Raw genomic sequence first — 8,627 nt, forward strand, 5'->3', positions numbered from 1 at the left:
ACCAGAGATCAAACCACCACCTGGTTCATTGGAAGCACTGGACCACCGGGGGAGTCCCTCTCTCCCTTTCTTTATTCTCCTTTTCTCCTTTTGTAGAAAGCTGCCCTTTCTCTTCTCTTGCCAGCTCCCAGTTCACATCCTTGTGTGCCAGAGCACAGTTCAGATGCTGTCTTTCTTGGTCACACTCAGTAGAATCTCTTTTGCATTTGGAGACAGGATGACACTTCAGCATTTGAATATTTTCCAGCTTCTTTCGTGTATGTTTTTCCTCCTCAGATTGTCAATTTCTTGGAAGAAACACCACTTCTCAGATTGCTTTTGTATTCCTGCTCTTAGTGATTGATAAAGCAGATGTCAAAAATAGTTTTACAGTGCTGTGTGAATTGGTTTAAGCCCTGAAGGGGTTGAATCTGTCTGATGGTCAACAGATTTCCTCTTCACGTTGCCCTGTTGATGCAGCGTTGGCGCGGGTTCTTGATCAGGTGTGTGACTGAAACTGATTACAAGGTGAGCAAACAGGTAATGCCTTGTGAATTTTCAAACATTGAATTTTCAAAGGGAGAATTATTTTAGACAGTTGTGCCTAACACACTTTCAAAGCTGCAGACAATTTAATTTCTGATCGTTAGCATATCCACTAAATAAATAGCTGCATTCAAATATGCTGTGACCAGTTTCTTGATAAACAAGCTACCCCAACTAGATGAAAATTGATTAAGACACAAGATTCCAGTTAGCCAAAACATAATGATGTTATTTGACATCAAGTTAGTAATGCTCCGAGCTTTAACCATCTTCCATTAGTTGTCATTCTCCCTTCCACCCCCTGCCCAAGTTACCTCATTTTCTGTTTTGCTTCATTATGTTATTTCATTCTTACGATGCAGCTTGTGTTAAATGCATCACTTCATGGCATCCAATTAGAGAATCCTTAGATAAACATGACTTGGCCTGCCTACATAAAAATTTCTTCAAAATCTAGCTAGATTCCTTTTCCTATCTGCAACTAAGCCCACCAGAGCTCTTTGGATTAACTCATGGACTGTAACATAACAAAACAGAGCTTTATTCTCCATTACTAAATCTGGTCTCTACTTTGAAGTTAACCAAATTCCATCTTTGGTTAGATTCTTTACTGTAGTCTCAAAGTAATCAATAGGAGACACTCCCCACCCTCACCCCCCGACCCTTTTTACTCATACTAGAGTTACCAGTGACAAAACCTGGCAATTATATTTAATATTTGTATAAAAATGATTATTAAGGCAAAAAGAAGCATAATAAATCACATGAGAGCTATGTATAATTAGAAGAGTTTGCTACAGGAAAACTCAGAATGTTCTTTTTTCTTTATAAACCAGCAATCTTTATTTTACTTACCACTTTTAGTGATTACCACCCCATGAAAGCATTTGGGGTGATAGAAATGGTAATATTCTTGAACATAAATGTAAAAGCTTAATGCTATTTGGCATACAAAGACATTTGAATGATGATGTATGTATGAAACCATTTGAACAGGAAACTAAAACACTATACAGACTTCTAGGAAAAACAAATGGTAGGTTAGACACATCTAATTTTGCAGCTTCCTTAAAAAACCCACTAAAGTGAAGAGTTTTTTTCCTTTAAGGAATAACCCTATGAGTAAAAAAGGAAAACAGAAATACCAACAAGCTTGTGATCGCTGGGAAAAGCTAGATAGATGAGGCAATAAGCTGAGCAGGACTGAAAAAGCTAAATCCTAAAGTAGTGGTGGAGAAAACTAGGAACAAACCTAATTCTAATCCCCACAAAAATCCCAAAAGATCTCAGGAATCTGTAGTCTCAAATACTTCTAAAGCAGAGCAATATGCACTTGTTAAAAGTTTGTCTAAGAAGTTGTTAATTACCTAGTTAACTTCTTCCCCTCCCCCCACTCCCGCTATAACATCAACACTGTGAACAGGAAATAACAAGCTAGGCCCCACCAAGGAATGGAGATTTATCTGCTTATTCTCTGGAGAATTCTCTGGAGCGGGTAAAGACAGAGGGTCTCTAAATCAGTAGACTACAGGTCCAGTTGAGGGGAGAAGTGCCAAATAGAAAGTAGGAGAATTAAATAAGCATGCACGTTTGTTGCTGGAAGCCATTCCTTGATTCCTAGAATACTGGAGTCAAGCCTTTATCCTCCAGGCAGGAGGCTGGGAAAGTCTTCCAGCCCAGGAAGAACGATCAGGATGTACTGAAATTCCCAAGTTCTCCAACAATATGGCCCAACCAGATCATTTGCTCCCTCACTATTAATAAACAACCAAGAATTACCAGATACCTGAGGAGACCATTTAATATGAAAGAGATAAAGCAAGGAAGAGCAACTTGAAGGAAAAATAAAACACTGTGTAAGATACTTGAGGTACTTGATGCGCACTCAGTCATGTCTGACAATTTGCGACCCCACAAACCACAACTGCCAGCCTTGTCTGTTCTTGGGATTCTCTAGGCAGGAATATGGAGTCGGTTGCCATTTCCTTTCCACCATGTGAGACAGACAAAAAAGATGACCCCAAAAAGATGTCTTTTTCATTATAGGGGACGGGAATGCAAAAGTAGGAAGTCAAGAAACACCTGGAGTAACAGGCAAATTTGGCCTTGAAGTACAGAATGAAGCAGGGCAAAATCTAATAGAGTTTTGCCAAGAGAACGCACTGGGCATAGCAAACACCCTCTTCCAACAACACAAGAGAAAACTCTACACATGGACATCACCAAATGGTCAACACCGAAATCAGATTGATTATGTTCTTTGCAGCCAAAGATGGAGAAACTGTATACAGTCAGCAAAAACAAGACTGGGAGCTGACTGTGGCTCAGATCATGAACTCCTTATTGTCAAACTCAGACTTAAATTGACGAAAGTAGGGAAAACCACTAGACCATTCAGGTATGACCTGTGGGAAGATTTGGGAGAATGGCATTGAAGCATGTATAATATCATGTATGAAACGAGTCGCCAGTCCAGGTTCGATGCATGATACTGGATTCTTGGGGCTGGTGCACTGGGACGAACCAGAGGGATGGTATGGGAAGGGAGGAGGGAGGAGGGTTCAGGATGGGGAACACATGTATACCTGTGGCGGATTCATTTCGATATTTGACAAAACTAACATAATATTGTAAAGTTTAAAAAAAAAAAAAACAATTATACAGTGGAAGTGAGAAATATATTTAAGGAACTAGATCTGATAGAGTGCCTGATGAACTATGGATGGAGGTTCATGACATTGTACAGGAGCCAGGGATCAAGACCATCGAAAAGAAAAAGAAATGCAAAAAGGCAAAATGACTGTCTGAGGAGGCCTTACAAATAGCTGTGAAAAGAAGAGAAATGAAAAGGAAAGGAAAAAAGGAAAGATATACCCATTTGAATGCAGAGTTCCAAAGAAGACCAAGGAAAGAAAAGAAAGCCTTCCTCAGTGATCAGTGCAAAGAAATCGAGGAAGACATAAAAATGGGAAAGAATAGAGATCTCTTCAAGAAAATTAGAGATAGCAAGGGAATATGTCATGCAAAAATGGGCTCAATAAGGGACAGAAATGTTATGGACCTAACAGAAGGAGAAGGTATTAAGAAGAGGTGGCAAGAATATACAGAAGAACTGTACAAAAAAGATCTTCATGACCCAGATAATCACGATGGTGTGATCACTCACCTAGAGCCAGACATCCTGGAATGTGAAGTCAAGTGAGACTTAGGAAGCATCACTGCAAACAAAGCTAGTGGAGGTGATGGAATTCCAATTGAGCTATTTCAAATCCTGAAAGATGATGCTGTGAAAGTGCTGCATTCAATATGCCAGCACATTTGGAAAACTCAGCAGCGGCCACAGAACTGGAAACGGTCAGTTTTCATTCCAATCCCAAAGAAAGGCAATGCCAAAGGATGTTCAAACTACCGCACAATTGCACTCATCTCACATGCTAGTAAAGTAATGCTCAAAATTCTCCAAGCCAGGCTTCAGCAATATGTGAACCGGGAACTTCCAGATGTTCAAGCTGGTTTTAGAAAAGGCAGTGGAACCAGAGATCAAATTGCCAACATCTGTTGGATCATCGAAAAAGCAAGAGAGTTCCAGAAAAACATCTACTTCTGCTTTATTGACTATGCCAAAGCCTTTGACTGTGTGGATCACAATAAACTGTAGAAAATTCTGAAAGAGATGGGAATGCCAGATCACCTGACCTGCCTCTTGAGAAATTTGTATGCAGGTCAGGAAGCAACAGTTAGAACTGGACATAGAACAGCATGCTTGCTTGCTTGCTAAGTCACTTCAGTCGTACTGGTTCCAAATAGGAAAAGGAGTACATCAAGGCTGTATATTGTCATCTTGCTTATTTAACTTATATGCAGAGTACATCATGAGAAATGCTGGGCTGGAGGAAGCACAAGCTGGAATCAAGAATGCTGGGAGAAATATCAATAACCTCAGATATGCAAATGACAACACTCTTATGGAAGAAAGTGAAGAAGAACTAAAGAGCCTCTTGTTGACAGTGAAAGAGGAAAGTGAAAAAGTTGGCTTAAAACTCAACATTCAGAAAACTAATGTCATGCCATCCGGTCCCATCACTTCATGGCAAATAGATGGGGAAGCAGTGGAAACAGTGGCAAACTTTACTTTTTTGGGGCTCCAAAATCCCTGCAGATGGTGATTGCACCCATGAAATTAAAAGATGCTTACTCCTCGGAAGGAAAGTTAAGACCAACATAGACAGCATATTAAAAAGCAGAGACATTACTTTATGAACAAAGATCCATCAGTCAAGGCTATGGTTTTTCCAGTAGTCATGTATGGATGTGAGTGTTGCACTATAAGGAAAGCTGAGCACTGAAGAATTGATGCTTTTGAACTGTGGTGTTGGGGAAGACTCTTGAGAGTCCCTTGGACTGCAAGGAGATCCAACCAGTGCATCCTAAAGGAAATCAGTCCTGAATATTCATTGGAAGGACTGGTGTTGAAGCTGAAACTCCAGTACTTCGGCCACCTGATGTGAAGAACTGACTCATTTAAAAGACCCTGATGCTGGGAAAGATTGAAAGCAGAACGAGAAAGGGATTACAGAGGGTGAGATGGTTGGATGGCATCACCAATTCAATGGACATGAGTTTGAGCAAACTCTGAGAGTTGGCGATGGACAGGGAGGCCTGGCATGCTGCAGTCCATGGGGGCACAAAGAGTCAGACACGACTGAGTGACTGAACTGAACTGAAGATAGGCAAAATATAAAGCAAAGCTATTAATAGCTATTAATATCTCTCATATCTCAGAGATATAAGAAAGATACTACAACTATGTAGCAAACAGGAATGTTCTGAACATGTAGAGCAAAAGATTAAAATTAGAGGTATGAGAGCAGCAATGAAAGAATCAAAAGTAAACAGAAAAAAGCAAAAGAGGATAAAGCCAAACTAAAAGAAGATAGAGTTCCATCATCTAAATATAAGTTCCAGAAAGAAAGAATAGAAAAAATGAGGGCAAGGAGAAATATTAAGAAAGTAATTTGAGAAATTTCCTTAAAATCAAAGGACATGAATTTCAAGAGTATAAGGTTTTGATGTCTTAAGACACCAGTGTGAATAGATCTATATTTATATGAACCTTCAAACCCTGAGGCCAAAAATTATTTCCTAAAATTCCCAGAGAGAAAATAAGTCATGTATAAAGAAGGATGAAAAGCTTCAAATTTTTCAGCAGTGACATTGAAATCTAGCAGATAGAGGAGAAATGCCTTTAGAATTCTGAAGGAAAATGAGTTCTAATCTAGAATTTTATACCCAGCCATACCACCAGTCAGGTGTGAGGAAAGAATAAGATATTTTTAGACATGCGGGCTCTCAAATTTGTTACTCTTTTACCTTTCATTAAGTTGCTTAAGTCTACATTTCATCAAAATGAGGGAGTAAAGCAAGAAAGAGAAAGACATGAAATACTGAAGATAATCTGTGCATGGGACCCTGTGCAGATGAGAAGTGAAGGGGATCCTCAGGATAACGTGAGAGAACAGACAACAAAGCCAGATCAGAGCTAATGAAAAACCTCTAGGAGAATCTTATCCAAGATTATGAAATGAACAGAATGTTGCATACATCTGAATGTCTTTCAAAGAGATTTAAGCTGGAGGTTAACAAATTGTAGTCTGAAGTCCAAGTCCAACCTAAGGCATGATTTTTTTTTACATTTTAAAAAGGTTGGAGGAAAAAAAAAAAGAGAGGAATAAAGAAAAAAAAGCATTGGGCCAAAAAGTGCAGCAAACTGTATGTGAACCAGAAAGCCTAAAATATTTACTGTCTGTCTCTTTTATACAAAAAGTTTGCTGACCCCTGATTTAGACATTTAATAAAGACTTGGTGGGGGGTAGTTAATTAGAGATCTGGAAGTTCATGGTTCATGTATTGCTGAAGCCTGGCTTGGAGAATTTTGAGCATTACTTTACTAGCGTGTGAGATGAGTGCAACTGTGCGGTAGTTTGAGCATTCTTTGGCATTGCCTTTCTTTGGGATTGGAATGAAAACTGACCATTTCCAGTTCTGTGGCCACTGCTGAGTTTTCCAAATTTGCTGGCATACTGAGTGCAGCACTTTCACAGCATCATCTTTCAGGATTTGAAATAGCTCAATTGGAATTCCATCACCTCCACTAGTTTTGTTCGTAGTGATGCTTTCTAAAGCCTGCTTAACTTCACATTCCAGGATGTCTGGCTCTAGGTGAGTGATCACACCATCGTGATTATCTGGGTCATGAAGATCTTTTTTGTACAGTTCTTCTGTGTATTCTTGCCATCTCTTCCTGATACCTTCTGCTTCTGTTAGGTCCATACCATTTCTGTCCCTTATCGAGCCCATCTTTGCATGAAATGTTCCATTGGTATTTCTAATTTTCTTGAAAAGATCTCTAGTCTTTCCCATTCTGTTGTTTTCAAGCTGGTTTTAGAAAAGGCAGAGGAACCAGAGATGAAATTGCCAATATCCGCTGGATCATTGAAAAAGCAAGAGAGTTACAGAAAAACATCTATTTCTCCTTTATTGACTATGCCAAAGCCTTTACTGTATGGGTCAGAATAAACTGTGGAAAATTCTGAAAGAGATGGGAATACGAGACCACCTGACCTGCCTCTTGAGAAACCTATATGCAGGACAGGAAGCAGCAGTTAGAACTGGACATGGAACAACAGACTGGTTCCAAATAGGAAAAGGAGTACATCAAGGCTGTATATTGTCACCCTGCTTATTTAACTTATATGCAGAGTACATCATGAGAAACGCTGGGCTGGAAGAAGCACAAGCTGGAATCAAGATTGGCGGGAGAAATATCAATAACCTCAGATATGCAGATGACACCACCCTTATGGCAGAAAGTGAAGAGGAACTAAAAAGCCTCTTGATGAAGGTGAAAGAGGAGAGTGAAAATGTTGGCTTAAAGCTCAACATTCATAGGACTAAGATCATGGCATCTGGTCCCATCACTTCATGGGAAATAGATGGGGAAACAGTGGAAACAGTGGCTGACTTTATTTTTGGGGGCTCCAAAATCACTGCAGGTGGTGATTGCAGCCATGAAATTAAAAGATGCCTACTCCTTGGAAGGGAAGTTATGACCAACCTAGATAGCATATTCAAAAGCAGAGACATTACTTTGCCAACAAAGGTCCATCTAGTTAAGGCTATGGTTTTTCCAGTGGTCATGTATGGATGTGAGAGTTGGACTGTGAAGAAGGCTGAGCGCCGAAGAATTGATGCTTTTGAACTGTGGTGTTGGAGAAGACTCTTGAGAGTCCCTTGGACTGCAAGGAGATCCAACCAGTCCATTCTAAAGGAGATTGGTCCTGGGTGTTCATTGGAAGGACTGTGAAGCTGAAACTCCAGTACTTTGGCCACCTCATGCGAAGAGTTGACTCATTGGAAAAGACCCTGATGCTGGGAGGGATTGAGGGCAGGAGGAGAAGGGGACGACAGAGGATGAGATGGCTGGATGGCATCACCAACTCGATGGACATAAATTTGGGTAAACTCCAGGAGTTGGTGATGGACAGGGAGGCCTGGTGTTCTGCAATTCATGGGGTCACAAAGAGTCAGACATGATTGAGCGACTGAACTGAACTGAACTGAATTAGAAATCTGTATATAGAAAACTAAAAAAACATATACACACATACACACATATTATTTATTCCACATAAAATAAAATTTGTGCCACCAAAGAGATGGTCATTCATACATATTATGTAGAAATATGGAGGAAAACATTGCAGACTGAATGTGTTGAATGTGGGTGTCTTTAGGGATGGAGTAATGGCAGGAAAAGGTAAGGTGGGATTATTGGTGTTTCATTAAAAAAAAACAAAACTTTATAGAAGTATTTAAATTTTTACTACAACAAGCACAGATAATTTTGATAAAAATTAACAAGAGCAGAAGGAGGAAGGGGCTTTAAGAAGGACAGTATGTGCAGAAGAAAACATGAAATGTGTACCCATGACCCTTTGGAAACTACTGGATAATTCTGAATGGTTGATTCTGTCCTTTCCCTGAAACTGAGCCAACCTTTGGTAGTTTGATGATGGGAGGCTCTGTTTCTTACGTGAAGGTCA

Source organism: Bos javanicus, chromosome 12, assembly GCF_032452875.1.
Source record: "Bos javanicus breed banteng chromosome 12, ARS-OSU_banteng_1.0, whole genome shotgun sequence".
NCBI lineage: Eukaryota > Metazoa > Chordata > Mammalia > Artiodactyla > Bovidae > Bos > Bos javanicus.